The 16,581-nt window shown below is 43.5% G+C and overlaps 1 pseudogene; it reads right to left on the reverse strand.

The window, feature by feature from the left end:
- Positions 1-16,581, reverse strand: part of LOC138528800 (steryl-sulfatase-like) — a 2,216,653-nt pseudogene that overhangs the window by 1,897,552 nt on the left and 302,520 nt on the right.

The following is a 16,581-nucleotide window of genomic DNA, read 5'->3' on the forward strand; positions in this document are numbered from 1 at the left end:
GGGAGGAGAGAGAAGGGAAACTGTCCAATCCCATTTGTGAGAACTCTTGCAGGGTACTCACCTAGATTGTAAACTTGATGGTGTCATCAATGCTATATTAGGTGGATGCACTATGAGAAGGAGAGAGCTGATAAAACTTACCATCTGACAGCCGCAAGGAATCAACAAATGACTTTGGATCTGGGAGGAGCTGTCTATTGCTTGGGAGGCCTAAAAAAGCTGACTGGACTCCAAGTTGAAGAACTGGAGACCATCCTTGAGAAGGGAGTGACCAGACCTCTGCACTGTCCTTCCAGAGGGCATTGACATGCAGCTGGCTTTTCTGAACTTTCAACAGAGGCTTTCTATGTAAGTAGAATTGAATCCTTTGCAACCAAAAAGGTGGGGGCCTGCTGGCCTTAAATCCTTCCCTTTATAGCAGGCGGGGGAGAGGAAAAACTGTGTAGATCCTTAGACTAGTTAACTAAAAAAACAAAATGTAATTAACTTCCCTTGGCAGAACACCACAGGGTGATGTTTGTTAAAATTCAAAATTAACAAAGCTCATTCCCAGTGTGCCCATTTTTGCTATCCAGCTTCCCCAACAAAAGGCCTTTAAGTGAAGGGAGCTCTGAAATCCAAAATTCTTCAATCATTCTAATTTTTCTGTCAGAGTACCCCAAAACAGACCAAAGTTAAGGGTCTGAAAAACAAACTGCTAGATCACCCTGTGTTTATTTTAAAATGAAAGTGTGGGTGGAATATTAATTCCCATATGCATTTGCACACATTTGTTAAACTAAGCTGCTAGCCTTTTAAGGTTGCAGGAAAATCAAAATTGCACAGTATTGCATATATAATTGTTTTTATGTTGATTGATCAGTTTAATTATTTCTTGAAGTGAAATTTGTAGAAAGTAAAGAATTGTGATTTGTGATCCTTTTCAACCCAATTTTAACATTTACTCATGTTGAGAGAAGTTTATTGTTTGGTGCCACGGATAAATTGGTGTTTGACATTTTAGTGTGATTTTCTTAACATCCAATTCAATTAAATATAAATATATTTCCTGTACACCGGCCTGGTCCTTGGCTCATAGGTAGATCTGGGGAGGGATCCAAGGGGTATTAGATGAATTGGAGATAGGACTGAATAAAAGAACATTAAACCGTTTATTGTGTGACACCTTGATTGGGGAGGGAAGGAACTCCCTGTGTTGAGGGTAGCCTCTCAAAAAACTGTTACAAATCACAGGAGATTTCTCTAAAAGTATCAGGTGTTTTCGACATTCTACTAACAGGTGCTGAAATCCCTGTACCAATGGGCATTATGTCGATAGGAAGCAAGGCTAATTCATTTATGTTATTTACTTCAGCAGTATTGGAGTCTTTTAAATCATCTGTAATACCGCCCTGGTTTCTTGTCATCGTACTCTGTAAAGAATAACATAAGTCGAACAGTGAATTATTATCCACCATCATCCTCCTAAATATGTTAATTCGCTCCTCTTGAGCCTACTCGTCCACTTTACTATGTAACATTATCAGAAGCAAAAATGTTTGTTATTTCTGCTTGCGGTAAGGTGTTAGATGGTGTTTCAGCAATACAATAACCTTTACTGCTGCTCACAACCTTTACATGGTCTGATGACCTATGAACCGTACAGTTTACAGATCATCCTTTTGCTAAGGGTCTCTTTGATCGTAAGTTATAGCTCCTCTTTTGCTTCCTTTGACTGCCTGGCATTTTCTTTATTGAGCACCAATTAAGTCAGTTATTCCCAAAATACAGCAAGATTTGGACACTGACAAAACAACGCAGTGGTGCCCTTGTTGTTTGTAAATGCTCTCACTTGTATTGCTATTGTCCAGCTTCCAAGCAGACTAGTTAATGTAGCAACCAGGTATTCAATAATGACAGCCTTGATGGCACAGGGCACAGCAAACTGCCAAACTGCTTTGCTCTTTTTCAAGCACTTACTCACACATCCTCTCAGGCGCTGCAAGTGGATTTTATATGTTCCAGGCAGATTAGCAGATTTCTGAACCGCCAGATAAAAACAGCCAAAGATAGATATCCAAGAGGTATTCTGTACAGCACAACAGCATCTAACTGGCAAACTGCTTTGCACTTTTTAAAGCAATTAAGCACTGTGAGTGGATTTGATTTGTTCCGGGCAGATTAGTAGATTTCCAAACTGCCAGACAAGAACAGCTCAAAATATATATCCAAGAGGTATTGTGAACAGCACAGCATCCGACTGCCAAACTGCTTTGCACTTTTTCAAACACCTATTCACTCACTCAAACATATTCTATATTAAACATGCCTTCAAGTACATTCCCATTTACCTTAGGAAACCTTTGAATTTATTCTTAACTTTCTGCACAATTATTTCAAATTCAAGCCTCACTGGAGAATAATGCACCCATGCTTTCACAAGCACTGCCTACCTCTTTCCATTTTCCCTACCAACTTATTCCTTTCTCTGTTAACCCTTGCTTTGCTACCAATTCTCTTTTGCTCTGCCCTCTACCGTCTTTCCTTTCCTTGCAGCTTACAGTCTAGAAACCTATGCCAAGATAAGCCTGGGCACTCTGGGATTACAGCGGTAGTTATTTGGCACTGTACAAAAACTTTGGAACATAACAAAGATACAGTGTCATGAAGCAATCAACCTGAGATGTACATTATACTGCAAACAGCTGCTTTCGGATAGATAGCTGTGTTGCATCTAATTTTTCTCACTTCGCCTTCCATCACAGCACCCCACAACCCATATTCAGTTCTCATGCCCAGCAGTCACAAAGTCACTTGCAAAGTGAAACGCACACTACTCCCCACACAACAGTACTATTCACATCTGCTTGATCAATTGTTATTTTCCTGCAATGTTATGTACAGTCTATCAAGTAATGTTCAGACTATGGTCGACTGAAAACCCAGACAAACCAAGGCATTGAAAGGCCAGAACAGCAGCAGTGAGGTATAATAAATCACATAACATAAATGGTGTTAAATATACTGTAGGGGAGGCATGGTACCACAAGTATGATGCTGATACAATGGCTACAGTTTGTAAAACCTTTATTGAAATTATTGGGGTTGGAGAAACTCCTACTTTGCCCTATAACTAAGATGGGAGTAGTCTCAACCATCAAATAATAAATAACACAGTTCTAGTGGAGTCTACAAAATCACCTTTCACCTTTCTGGCAAAACAAAATGGACTATGCTAAATAAAACCTAATGCCTGCCCTATCTGAAAACTCAGTGTTCAAATGAATAAATGTGGTTGAACCAGCTCTCCTGCCCAGGTTAGACCTCACAAAGTAAGCCTGTCCCTGTGGGCAGGATGGCACACTTTAGCTCGGTTTCCAACACAATAAACAGTTCCAAAACGTGAATTGGGTCGTGTATGGCCTTCCACGTTAAAGTCTCTTTTCTTGAATTCAAAAATACTGTTTCAACCAAAAAGTTCACAAACGTCCCCTGTCGGGCTTAGACTTTTCACAATGCAGTTCAACACAAATCTCACTGGTCCCCGCTGTTGGGCTGCGACCTCTCACGATAAAGTTCAACAGAAATTTGCCAGGGGGGCTCCCTTCCCCAAGCGTATTTCACTTCGAGTCTCCCTCTGTTGAGCTCAGACCACTTTCGGATGTTGAAGACTTTTGAATGTGCGTGGCTTTCTTTACTGCCCACTGCAGGACCAATTGGACTCAAAGTTTAGAGTTCAACTTTCACTCTCCACTTCTTAGGAGTTAAGCATCTTTATTTCACTTTCGCTGTTCATTCGCTTTATCGCTTTAAACAATGTACTTTTCACAGAGGCTTTAGAGTTGGCTACTTCCTTTCACTGGGCCACTCCACATAGTATTGCTGGCTTCGTAGCTGTCTTTTACTTCAAAGTTCATTCACAGGTCTGCCTTTCCTCGTGTCCCATTCACCAACATGCAGCCTTCGCTTGCGATATAAAGTTGCTACTTCAAACTTTAACACACACTGGTCTTTCTGGGTGCTTGCCAACTCACTGGCTGTGTGCGTCTTTTTCTTGGTTTTTGCGATTCACAAGTTAAGGTTAGTACCACAGGCTTGGCCTCGCCTCCCCATCGCTGCCGTTCACCCGTGAGGGTTGCTGCCATCCTTGAAACACAATGCAATCTTCTCTTGTGGGATCTGGACTTCTCCACATGTTGCTTGCGGCCTGTCGGAGGCAAACACCTCCAGTAAGGAACTCTTGGGGTTCTTGACCCACTGCTCTCGTCCCTTGGTCCGTTGCTCTGCTCCAGTAGGTTTGCCTTTGTCCCAGAAGCCCCACTCGTACTTGTGCTCTGCCTTGCTCAGAGTGTGTCTTTGGGTTTTGCCTTTTATTCGTGTGAGGAGAGCTAATTGGTATCAGTTGTGTGCACTTAGAGTCAAGTGCCTGACTTGCCTGACCCAATTAGCGAGACATGTCCAGTACGATGTGTGAAAGTTAATGTTGTTACTCTCAGTAACCCTTTTCCTCAGCCCAGTGTTTGTGTAAAAAGAGAGACGGGGGAGTTGGGACCTCGGAGCATCCTAAAACATAGGATGGGTTGGATAAACAAAATAGGGAGAAATACCGTGTCTCACCATTGGCTGGCTCACCCCCACTCCTTGAAGAGCCCTCATCCAGGTGATCCTCACGCACTGGTCCACCCCCGGGGTCTGGATCCAAAGGCGATGGTCGTGCCCTGCCCAGCTTAGAGAGAGGTCCCCAGGGACTAGCGGGAGAGCCACCCTCTGGTTTCTCACAATACATAGGATATATATGTGACGAAAAAAGACATTTCTGTGGCATAAAACATGCTCAGCGCATCATCATTCCCAATTTGTGTCTGAGTGCTGCTTGGGCCATAACAGCGGCATTCAAATATACTTTTACAAAACTCAGTGGTCGAAGTCGCTGCATGCCCTCAAACCCCAGTTCCCCCCTGCGCAACACGCACGACAACAAGAATACGGGCCAGTTTCAGCACACCTGCTAAGAATTTTCTTTCAGCTCCTTGCCTGCCTTGCATACTGTAGGTTTGGCACCACAGAAGCATTTGAATTCCTTCCATAAGCAAAACATGGATTTGATCTGCTATCATTGATGCATTTTAATAGCGGTGGTACCGCTGCTTCGAATAGAAAGGCGCGTTTGCACAGAAGGTGACCTATTACCAGCCCTACAAAGCTAATGATGTAAAAGCTGGTAAATGCGGTGGCAATCAGTCTTTTAAACTTGTAACATCAAAAAGCAATTTTCTAGCTTTCTGGGGAGTGTGAAGCAGTGGCACTCTGGCCTTTCAACAGAGAGGAAGGTGTGTAAGAACAATTAGGGGATTCAGTCATCATCAAAAAGAAAATAGTTCTGTCTCCGGCGGGCTCTTCTTCAGTAATTGAGGCTGGCTGACAGTGTTTAGGATCTCTGTTGGCACAGTTTTGTGAAAAATAAATATGCAGGCTCAAATTCTTAAGTGTGTTATCCAGTATTCCGGTTTTTAAAACAAAAAAAGAATATTCTTTTCAGTCACAGCAGACACGGTTGAATGTTAAAAAACTGTAAACTCAAAAACCCTGATACATGCAGATGTAAAGTACAACACCAAGAGCCACAATTGAATTTCACAATGTATACATGCATTATGTTGGGTATGTTCTCCTGGATGTGAGTCAAGGCTGAACTTTGCAAGGTCAAATCCTCTGTAGGGCCATGAAACCTTTCATCCTTTCAAGGTCGATGAATTCACTAACCTTACATTGGCTGATAATACATGCTATTATTCCAGCTTTCAGTAGCTGAAGGAATCTGGCATGACGTGCTACATAACAAGTAGATGCAATGAGAATTACATATACAGCAACACTGAAGAGTGTTTTTGAATAAATCATTACCACTGGCATTGCTCTGGGCAACTCTCCCAATCATTTTGTGTAGCCTGCTATGCCTTCTACATAACCAAGCTCAGACTCACTCCTGTCAACCTCTATCCCACTTTGGCAGGTTTCCTAGAGCGATGTGTGTAGCTGCGATGTATTCAAAACCTTCCGTCCATCACTCACCAGCTTTATTTATGTTACCCTAGGTTGAACAGGTATGCCCAGAGGCTGAGCTTGCTATGCTTAGACACCCAAGCTACACCTCACTGCTCATGATGCTCAATGAGGCTCATTATGTCTCTGGAGTTACTTGTAGTTTTGTGCAGAAGGGGTGTGACCCAGCAGATCGTCAGGACTGTCCCCTGTGAGGTGTGACCAATCTTGATTTCAATCTGGGGTTTCGGTTACTGAAGTGAAACATACCGACCAATGGCATTGGTTCCGTTTTGCAAAAATACGTTACACCCATCATTAAGCAGTTTTGACAAATAAAGCACCAGCAAGTTTAAATGGTGTGAATGCTGTCATCAGTTGCAGTCCAGGAGAATGTCCTTTCACTCTGAGAACACAACACAATGATGTGTATCACCATCCGGGTCAGCGAGTCGTTGTGCCACTCCTTGCTGTTGAGCCCAAGAAGCATTGCCATGGAGGAAAATGGAACACTGCACCCCCTAATCCGTTCTAACTGCCCTGAGACACATTCCCAAAATGGCTGAACGGAGGGGCAGGCCCAAAATATATGAACCAGTGAGCCAATTTCGCCACATTGTATCCAGCAGTCAGGTGATCAGATGAGCAGAATGTTGCGTCACTAACAAAATGAGTCCTGTCGATGCAGTGTACAGAGATAATATTGGGTCTGCAAGTGGCATAGGGTCCTATCCACCTCCTTGCATGATCTGTGGTTGATGTATACCTGACTGTAACCTATGGGGGAGGAGGTTGTGGGATGGGCTTTTTTCTTCTTGTTTAGAGTGTTTGCACTTTGTGATTCCCTGCATGGTTAAATTAATACGAACTGCTTTTATACCAAGAATTGCATTTTCAATCTCAGACGTTGCTTGTTTGATTGTATTTCAATAAAAAGACTACATTTAAAAAAAAAAGGCCAACCATGTGCCTCTTGTACAAACCTCCAGGGTACTTTTTTATTATAGCCTCATAGCCGGAGGGAGATGTGGTTGCCCAATGAACACAGGACACCAGGATGAAGATAAGGTGGTTTATTAAGCACCTTGTATAATTCAGATGCTGTGCTCACGGTTCAGTCTTTGACAGACCAGTGCAGTTGGCTTCACTGCACTGAAGTATTAGTCTCTGCCTCAATGTCTCAACTATTTACAAGAGCTCCCACGAGGCTTCAGCGATGGAATTACGCTCTGTATGGTGAATGAGCAGCACCAGGATGTCTGGCTGCTCACTGGTGGCTTCAGGCCTCACCTGAGGAGGTGTGATGGGGCACGGCTTTCAGTCTCTCGGTCTGCTCTCATTCTGGTCCTGGTTGGGAGAGGACACACTGGGTACAATTCTGTCCCTGGGACGTCCTTTCCTGATCTGTGACAGGCTGCCATGGAAAGGCAGAAGCGAGTAGTGTTTCATGGTCGCCATTAAAAATATGAAAAAAATTGAGAAATAAAATGGCCTCCATGGAAAGGGAGAAGGGGATACATGGTGTCCCTGCTCCTGTTCTATGGCGGGCATTTGTTGCGAAACACTACAGCAGAAAAACACACTATGAGTACTAATAGCAATAAGCCCCTCACCGGGGGAGCATTACTGCATCAGGTAATGCCCCGGGACCTTTGTTATGGCCCTCACTTTGCACGGCCTGTAACTATGGGCCCCAGGGAATTACAAGGCACAGTAATGTGCTCCCCTACATCCCCCCGCCCCACTGGCTCGGGGCTTATTGCTTCATTGTATATTTTAGAGTTTAAAGTTCCCTATTGCTATCAAACCATGGTTAGACATTATTTTATTATGGAACCACTATACTTTGTTGTTTCGTTTGCTTCTGTACCAGCTCACATTCCTTCTTAAGAATATAGCCTGCCCTCGGTCTGGGCTGCCCTAAAAGAAGGAGGCCTGCTGGGCTTGGCCTGTTTTTATATTTATGATTGTATTCACTGCTGGTTTAGTGGTAGTGTGGGACTGAAGGGGTTTTATTCATTACTCATTTCTGTATTCCTGCAGAGCAGTAATCGCTTGGCCACTACAGCTGGCTGAACATCCTCTAAATCCAGGAGTACAGGTTGCAGGGGAAGCGCTGTGCGTGCCAGACATTTCTACAATCCTTATTCTTGAGATGAATGACATGCCTACCCTCACTGAGGATATGTTCAAGGACCAAGATCATAGGCTGGTTTGTGTCTTGAAATGGCTTTTTGTTCACTCGTTGCACTTCTACTACAGCACCAATATTGTAGGCAGGTTGATCTGGCCCCTGACGTTATTCTCCCACTCCATGGTATTGTCCATTGGCAATGTATCCCCCCAAAATTTGCTGAGCACTGTAATGCTTTATAGAAGTGTTGGTGATAATGAAAAGACACGTATAGGATATTCATGTCATGGACCCTCACACGTGTGAAAAATTCAGCAGAAAATACGGTACACCCTACAGTATCAACATTTCCAATGCCAATATTAAACAAATGAGACGCTCCTAATGGAAAGGGCTGTAGTTGTCTGTAATGGGAGGGGTCCATATGGTATCAAACCCTTCCCATGTCAATTTAGAAATGGAAAATGGTGAAATAGGGGAAAAGGTACACTGTAGAGTATAGTGGAGTGCAGCAAATTGCCCAGTGTGTTGAAGTGGAAGTTGCTCTTATTTGGAGGCACTGAGACTTTGTTGGCTTTTGGGGAATATTCTTGTTTGCCTCTGAGGACTCACTATTTTGATGGCAAGCGCCTCTCATGCCAACATCTATCTTGGGACAAATTTTGAATGGCATGGTACGCTTTTTTGTGGTAGAACCTGCTGGTCTCCATTTAATGAGCTGTGCCATCAGATTGGGTTGGGTCTTGCCAACAACTGTGTTCCGAACTGAACAAGCAGTAAGTATGAACGTGGCAAGCTCTCCCTTAGTTTTAATCGCTGCAGGATTAATTGTTGCCTCAGCAAGAGAATTATTTTGTAAATCCCTAACTTGTTTCTATTTGAATTACCTCCATGCTACGTGGGTTGTCGCCTTAAGGGGTTTGATTCCCACTCACCAGGGATGCCTTTGCAGTATACCTGCGCTGCAAGGCAAAAAACCCTAAATGGCCTCCATGGCCCACAGAGGCAGTCTGATGTGAAGAGGTGTGGGAGAGAGGGGCAGCTTTAGGTTAGCGTCATTGTTATAGAATCTAGTGCTGCCACCCGTTCAGCTATGCTATAGGGGACAATCTTGAAGGACAGATTCTGTGTATGTGTCTTTCGAACCACCCATACAAATATCTTTACATTTGGTAAATAGAATAACAAGTAAATGTTTTCCAAAACTCTATGGTTCACCAGTAGTGTGTAAAATGCACTTCTCATTATACTGAATACTCAACATTCACTGGAAGAGAGACCCAGACTTGTATAGTATGTCCGAGCAAGCCTTAGCCTGTTCACTACGACTACCGACACGATGCCCAACTCAGCAATTGAGGTTCATTTATTCATAGCCACATGAATGGAGCCCTGTGTTTATATTTGTATGGAAAAAATATTCTGAATACTTTAAATTGTCTTGTCTCCAGGTAAATTGCGCCAAGTCAGAAATCTTCCCCCTGACAGCGGCGGTGTCTGAGCCGGCATGACATGCTTGGATTCTCATGGTCCCCGGTTGAGATGGGATATTTAGGGATTGCAGTAACCAGACAACTCAATGTTTGCTCGTAACTATACTGCATACATGTCACACCTCAAGCCTTGGCGGATTTGCTATTGACTATTGTAAAATAGCCTTTGCTCAAAATGCTTTTCCTCCCTAAACTCCTGTACTTTTTCCAGAAAATACTGCTATGGGCTGGTGCAAAGTTTTTTTTGAAGAACTGGAATTTGGCATCAACACCTTCATGTGGCACTCTGGGGCTGTACGCCTCAAATGGGACACACTGATGATACCCTATCCCGAGGGGGGTTCGCCCCCCCTGACTTTAAGGTATACTAGCTTGCAGCACAGTCGCAATACGCTGCTTACTGGTTTGCACAGAGTGTGCCTGATCCACATGTTAAACTCGAAAGCTACTCTGTGGGTGACCACAATATTCGATCTTTAGTGCTGCCCCCTGTGTTGGTAGACCCTGCATGTTTGAGCGAGTGTTACTGCCTTAGCCTGGCGTAAAAGTATTACACACCCTTTCCATGGCAACTTCGCTCTATGGAACTGTATCCCATTTATTCCCACAGTAGATGCTACTACAGAGCGGCAGTGGTTACAAAATGGATTCGGCTTGTAGAGCACATGTACTCAGATGGGAACTTCATAGCTGCCGAGGGTATACCTGTGCTCACACTACATAAATCTTCGCAGTGGCTTTGCTATATTGGGTTGCGTAAAGTGTTCAAGAGCCTATGAGCAGAATTTCCAGTTGAGCCGGCCGACGATCCTGTGCTCAGGCTTGTAATGGATGCCTATGGTTCCTGAGGCATTGTCTCAACATTATATAGTTTGGTCCAAGGTCATAACCAGATGCTCTTCACCAAGACCTGGTCCAAATGAGCGTGTGACATTCATTTAGACATCACTGATATGATTTGGGGCAATATGTGTGCGCAAACCTGGGAGGTCTCTTACAATTACCGGTTTCGCTTACTACAACTTAAAGTACTACACAGGTATCACTACACCCCAGCCCGATTGAAACTTTTCTCTCAGACAAACATCAGCTGTTGCCTAAGGTGAAGGAAGGTGATGCAAGTTACTTTCATATGGTGTGGGGTTGTTCAAAGCTCGATGAGTACTGGAGGGATGTGTGTGCCACTCTTTCTGATTTGATTGGTAGCACTATGGAGGCTACTCCTATGCAATGCCTTTTTCATGTAGTCAAAGATCTAAATGGGCATAACCAATGACTGGGCAGTGGCTATATGCAGTTGCCTCGACTAGTGACACTGCAGAGTACTGGGCTACTCTGCATCTGGTGGGAAACTGCCCGACTGGCATATGGCAACCCTTCAAATCCTACTTACTACGAACACAAGAAGACTCCCTCATTGATTAAAATGAGACTCGTATGTGTCCCCTTGCCACGTGGACACTATTCCTTGCTCGGCTATGCCTGATTTCACTGCTGTTTTTCATGTATACTTATGTGTTCTTATGTTCTGTATCTGCAGTCAATCTTTCTCCTTGATTTTATTGACAGCTTCTATGCCAGTCGTATCTTTGTTAGTATAAAATGTGATAACAAGTGCTTTAATAAAGAAAGTAATAAAAACAATACTTTGAGTTAAAAACTGAAGTGTGTTATACTGCTTCAGGTGTTAAAAGTTCAGGTTATTTATATGCATTCCGAGGAATGGAGACACTTGATTATATGATAGGTTGTAGGAGTTGAGTGCATCATAAAACATCTAGACTTAGATTACTGCAAACACACAGTACAGTGCTGTTTGTCATTACAGTACAAGCAGAGGACTGGAACATTGACCCAAATAAATGAAAGCTTCTTTGTATGATAACAAAGTAACAGTGGACCACAATCTGGTGCCCACGTGATAGCTGATTAAGGGGTTCATCAGGATGGGATCCTGGTTCCCAATAAATGGAGAGTAATGCACGGGTGTAGAAGGATGAGACTGACACACAGGTGACATAGTGGTTGCTATAAACGTTTATAGTTTAAAAAATAAAGAGAAAACCTAACTTTCCCTAACTCCAAGAGGAGTTTCATTACCTCAACTAAAAGACTAATGTCGCTTACAGAATGTGCGTGTAAACCAATAGTCCACTGTCCTGTGTCAAAAAGCCTACTTCTGCCCCTTACAACGTAATACTAAACTAAAGATAAAGGAGGTATTTCTGGTCCAGAAGAATGACTCCCTTCTTCTGTACTGAGAGTAGAGGCCTGTTCCCTAGTATTGGCTCACCTCCCCAGGTCAACACACAAATGTTCAAAACAGTTTTCCTTGCAGTTCAAAACAACCAAGGTGAATGACTCCATTCCCCTGGTCTTGGTTACCAGGAAAATGACTCCCATATCCTGGTCTCCTGGTGTTAGTGTTCGTACAACTTTGGTTACTAGGAGAATGCCTCCTTTCCCCTAGTATCTTGACAGCTCCACACAACCAGGACTAACGACTCCCTCCCCCTGGTTTTTTCTCACAGTTCATAACACCAGAGCGAAGGTCTCCCTCTTCTCTCGGGCTTATCCCACAGTTCACAACACCAAGGGGAATGGCTCCCTTCCCCTGGCCATCTCTCAGGGTTTATAGTTTCACACAACCAGGGGGAATAGCTTCCTTCCCCTTGATTTGGTTACCAGGAGAATGACTCCCTTCTCCTGGTATCTTTTTCTTGTTGGGACAGATATCACAAAACCAGGGGGAAGGTCTACCTTCCCCATGCCTACTCTAAGGCGTATTTCACAGTTCATAACACCAAGGGGAATGACTCCCTTTCCCTGGTCCATGTCTCATGTAGCTTCAAATACACAGTTCTCAAATTTTAGAAGGGTCCCTAGACCCTGGTTTCTCTCCCTGTTTGGTTGGGTCCACTTGGTTCACTCTCCTGCCAAGTATAACCCTGAGGGAGATGCCTTGCTTCCTGGTTTGGGTCCTAGACCCTTGTTTCATTCGCTCTTCAGTTCATCTCTCTTGGCTCACACTATTGCCAACTACTGATATGAGGAAGATGCCTTGCTCCATGATGTGGATCCCGGCCCCCTGTGTGTCTCACTCTCTGGTTCAGCTCACTTGGCTTACTCTCACGCCAAGTACTGATACAAGGAAGATGCCTCACTCCTTGATGCGGGTCCCCAACCCCTGTGTGCCTCACTCTCTGGTTCAGCTCACTTGGCTTACTCTCTCGCCAAGTACTGATACAGGGAAGATGCCCCGTTCATTGATGTAGGTCCGTAACCCCTGTGTTGCTCACTCTCTGGTGGTCAATAATTTTCATTAAGTCACTGGTCCAAGGAAGTGTTCCTCTCATGCAGGACCACTTTGTCACCTACCCTGTGTCCCTACCGGGCCTCCTGAGCTTCCCTGTACCTGCTGTTGGGATCAGGTAGCTCTCTGGTTCTTTCTGGGATCGGCCATCCTTGCAGCAGCACTGGAGTTCCTTCTCCCTTGGTTCACTGGCTGCTCGGGTCTGCAGTCTTCTTCTCACAGCCTCACCACCACACGGTTCTGCAGGACTGGCAGGGAGGTTGCTTCCTGCTCGGTTTCCTCAGTACTTCAACAGCCCCTCGCCTGCATCTACCGCTCTGCCTGGTTCTTCTCTGGATGTGTTTCAAAACTCCTGGGTTCTTTGCGGGCTGAAAACAAGTCCTTCTTTGGTTTCCCTTTTGTTATGCAGGCTCCACACTGGCGCAACATCCACACCTGCAGTAGTGGCTATCATGTCAGTCCTTATTCCTCCAATGGGCCACCTCGTCCCAGTACTTGGGTCAGGCAAACCCTTAGGGCTCTTAATGATCTTCTTCATCCCAGTACTTTTGGTTAGGTTATCCTCACAGATGTTACAGAAGTTCTACTATCGCTATGGGAGTCTGTCTTGGAAAAGGGGTCTAAAGACAGTAGCGGTTTATAGGGCATGGGTGGAAGTTGGGTAAACCATGTTCTCCCAAGATGTCCTCCCTTGTCCCCAGAGGGGAGGTCCCTTACCATGAGACCCTCCCACTGAGCACCAGGAGAACTGTCGGTTAGCAGCCTCACCACCCTAGCCTCATGAAAGGGGCTCCCCCTCAGGGAGCAGTGATGACATCTCTGGATTCGTCCCAGTACACACATGGCCAGATTATCTAACATTTGCACCATTGTTAAAATTAAGCTATTGCACTTAGCACCAGCTATGCTGCTTTGCTAATAAGGAATGTACAAAATGTGTTTGGTTCCAATCTTTACCCTAAAATGTTTGCACAAGAGCAAACATTTCTTTTTTCCATGCTAATTTTACTATCTGGCCTACAAAGAATTTGGTTTACTACACAAACATTCATGGTATTGTAAGGCTGCAGATGTAGACTCAGGACACAAAGGTGGCCTCTTTTTGGTATAGACATTTGTTGAACTGAAAATAAGGAAGAACCCTAGCTGTCCCTATGAATAAAAGGGGTTTCCCTGCCTCAACCAAAACCAAGGAAAATGTCAGATGTCCATCAAAAGTATAAAGTCCACTGTCCTGTGTCCTAAACCTATTCCCGTCCCTTACGCTTCAGCAAAAAACCTATAACTTAACTACACCCTGCTTAGCAGGATGGCTCCCTTCTTCAGGATGTTTTAGGCAGTTCAACGTTCTAAGTTCCAAAACAATATATTTTTGAAAAAAAAAAATCTTTGTATCTGGTTTACAATAGAAACCTTTAAAATTGAAATATGAGAAAATAAATCACAATAATAGGTAAAAATACATACATTATAACATAGTTTGGCAAATATATTATCTACACTTACATAGAGTCCACATAGTCTTAAAGTTAAGAATTGTCAAACTATTTAGAATCATACGCAAGATTTTCATACATATTGTATGTTTGCTGTGTTGAATTGGGTCTTTAGACCATTTTATCTAAAAAAAACATAAAATAACAAACTTTTTATTTTTATCAACAATACACCACGGATTTCATATTTATAACAATTAAAAAAGGTGCGTACCATTCAGATGTTCTTCTACTACCCATAAAGTTCATCATTCCAAACCACCAATAGCAGGGACTAAATACTTAAATGTCATCTTTCCACTACCTCAAGTGTTTAACCCTCTACTTCCATGCTAACTAATGCCCCGTTCAGGCTGATGGATTACAAGTCTCATCTTCCAGAACAGAGGCAGTATATAGATTCAGGGATTTAGTGAAAAATGATACAGCCAGACCCTCTGCATTATTCTGCATCGAGATACAATGGGACCAGATATAAGCATCATCACCCCAAATGCCTCACTTTGCAAACATCTCAAGATAAATCATTCTTGTTGCCTGTAACTCTGAACATGAGAGCAAAGGTGCTTGTGAATTTCTATTTCCCCTGGTCTCCTACAGAATTGACAGAAGGGGTTCACACTATCTAGGATCGTCCTTCTTGTCAAAACCTCTCTTGTAGGAAGGATGTTTCATCTTAGTTTGAGGAGGAGTGTGTGATAATATTGATTAGGAAACTGGGTTATTATAAAGGAGATCGCCCCCCACTTTTTATACTCATGCTTTAAATCACTAAGAGAAGGATATGAATGGAATTTGTCTATCGTGTCAATCCAATCGCTTCGTATGATATTTTTTTGAATTCTCTCAGGGTTTGTTGCCAGGTTCTGCCTATCTGTATCCAGTTCAGCAAGGAAAAGGTCACAGGTATCGTGAACCAAAACCAAATATCTGTTTGGGGGTAGTCCCCGCTCCCAACAGTGGCACCAATTTACCCAAGTCCTCATATAAGGTGTTGCACACGTGATCTATCAGACTATGGAACAGGGCCAACAGACGCCATTGGGACCTCACTTTGAGTGATGATAAGCCTAATTCATAGCGGATAGCCATCCTCCAAATACTTCCCTCGAGAATTTCCCCAAAATTCTGCAGTTGGAGATAGTGTAATTCCATCCCATTTATTAATTTAGGGACTTTTTCCCCTCATAAAAAGAGACTGCAGGTTTAGCAGAAAATTGACTAAATATGTGGTCTAATTTCAGCATTTGGGTTGCTAAAGGAAGGACCTTCTGTTTCAAAAAAAGCACAAAGCCCAGATCTCGATGGCTGAGCCGTTAACGGAAAACCTATGTATAAAACTTTCAATATAATCTCTATAGGTAGACCCCCTAGATTGCAACCCAACATTTTCCTTCTCTTCCCTTTCGACACAACCAAAACTCCAGTCTTCCTTGGATTAACCATCAACCCTTTCTTTGCTGCAAAATCAGTAAACTTGTTAATTAGCCGCTGCAGACCCACCCTGGTGCGGTCTAGGAGCAGAAAATCACCTGCATAGGCCAACCATGGCATTCGTAAGCCCTCCAAATTAGGGACCACTAATCCCACTTCTTCCAGGAAATCTCCAATGTCCGAGACATAGAGATTAACGGACAGGGAGCCAATGAGCATCCCTGTCTTAATCCCACGTGAGTTTCGATCCAACGGGACAGTTCAGTCGAACACGGATTCCTGCATTCTCATACATGGGCATTATTAAATTCAGCAGACCTCCAGGGATAACCCATTTTGCCAATTTGGCCCAAAGACGGGACCGAATAACACTGTCAAAAGCTGTCAACAGAACTATGGAGGCTACATATAACTCACATATAACTCATATCCAAATTTTTCCCAAACTGGGTCCTGGAGGGCTCTCAGTACCAGCCCATTGTATTTGTAGAGTGCACTACTCTGAAGCCAGTTTGAAGTTTGTTTAATAAATGAGAGATAGCCATCCATTCATTTACATACAATAGCAGAATAGACGCAAACAGCAACCAGTCTGTGTCTATTAATGCTATTGGTCTATAGTTCCTCGCTTGATTTCTGTCCCCTCACTTGAAAATGGGGACTACATAAGCCGTTTGTCAGCTACATGGG

This window comes from Ambystoma mexicanum, chromosome 7q (assembly GCF_040938575.1).
Source record: "Ambystoma mexicanum isolate Mex_15411 chromosome 7q, UKY_AmexF1_1, whole genome shotgun sequence".
Lineage (NCBI taxonomy): Eukaryota > Metazoa > Chordata > Amphibia > Caudata > Ambystomatidae > Ambystoma > Ambystoma mexicanum.